Source organism: Sinocyclocheilus grahami, unplaced genomic scaffold (genome assembly GCF_001515645.1).
Source record: "Sinocyclocheilus grahami isolate Dianchi unplaced genomic scaffold, SAMN03320097.WGS_v1.1 scaffold12.1, whole genome shotgun sequence".
NCBI classification, from domain to species: domain Eukaryota; kingdom Metazoa; phylum Chordata; class Actinopteri; order Cypriniformes; family Cyprinidae; genus Sinocyclocheilus; species Sinocyclocheilus grahami.
The window spans coordinates 1,434,013-1,435,496 of NW_015505191.1; positions in this window are offsets into that span (position 1 = coordinate 1,434,013).

Consider the following 1,484-nt stretch of genomic DNA (forward strand, 5'->3'; position numbering starts at 1 on the left):
AATATCGGGTAGTTTGCATACACATTAATAATCTTATCTACTAAAAGGAAAAGTTATAAGGCAAAGATTAAAATATCATGGTTTCAATAACACATCAAACAGAAAGCATATTATTTGGGAGTATATTGCTCTAATACTTTAAATGGTTTTAAATTATTGTCTTTTAGAATCGTCATGCAAGGTCCTGTTTCTTTTGTTGTAAGAGAAGTTTGTAAGGGTTTCATACAGTGGCAGAAAGCAGATGTTCAATAGGTCATGTGGCGTCACGCTGTATCGATCCTGTGTTTGCAGGCCTGAGGGCATCAGTTAATTTACTTCCTGTGCCTACACTGGGTCCATACATTAGCGATCAAGAGGTATCTATATGTCGTGAAAGAACTTTTCAGTCCTGATACAAAAGATCTCTGTGTTATCTCCTGAATGGATTAGTTCGTCATCACTCCTCTGAGTAGATGAGACAAGGCTGACAGGAAATCACCCCCGAATATTGGAGTCATGTGCTGGGATGATTAGTTTAGATCTCATGCTGTTTGATTCCATGGCATATCAGTGTCTGTTATGGATAGAAATCCTACAAAAACATAGCAGCAATTAAGCTATACTATAATAACTATAGTATAAAATTATATACAGTGTTGTGCAGATTAGTGTAGTAACAGTGTAGATTATTTTGAGATGTAATATTTCTTTCAGAGAACATTCTGAAGGCATGTACACAGTTCATACACTTTCAAAAATCAAGCAGAAAAAGGATGCAATAATGCAGTTTGATTTTGGCATGCTGAGAGACTAAAATATTAAAATATGTACAAATAATGTAACATTTGAATATTATATTCAAACACTTTTTTGGAAGTATGACATTTAGAAATACTGTAGATGTGAATGTCTTCAGATTTATTTGTTAATCCAAGTGTTTAAATATCATGGCACCCCCCTGTGGTGTGTTTTTGAGCAGCACAGGAAATGAGGCAGATGAACATGTTTTTTAGCCGCACTATAGCAGCAAGAAGACCATTTATGGCTTACAGTTTTTTTCAACTGCTTACACACATTTTCAAAACTTTGGCTCTTTTTTTTCAAAACTTTACACTTAAATCCAAGAATTGCACACACAAAATGCAAAATGCCTTCACTTCTCTTGAAAAATTAAGCACTGCATTCAAAATATCACAAACACATCTCAAATGCAAACATTTGCAAACACCTTTGCCATAATATTAATTCCTGTTCGATTTTTGTGTGTTACATAGAGAATTGTGTGTTGTGATTTGCAAAAAGTGTTTTATGAAATTGAAAACTGAGTCAAAGGCCGAGAATTAGTGTATGGTTTTGCAGATTTGGTGTGTGGTTCACGTGTTTGAGTGTCGGGTTTCAGAAACTGTGTGACAAATAAAGATTTTGTGTGTAAGCAGTTGAAAAAACTGTATTATGACAAAACAAAAAAAGTTAACTACCACATTGTCAATTTCCAAGCACCCTGT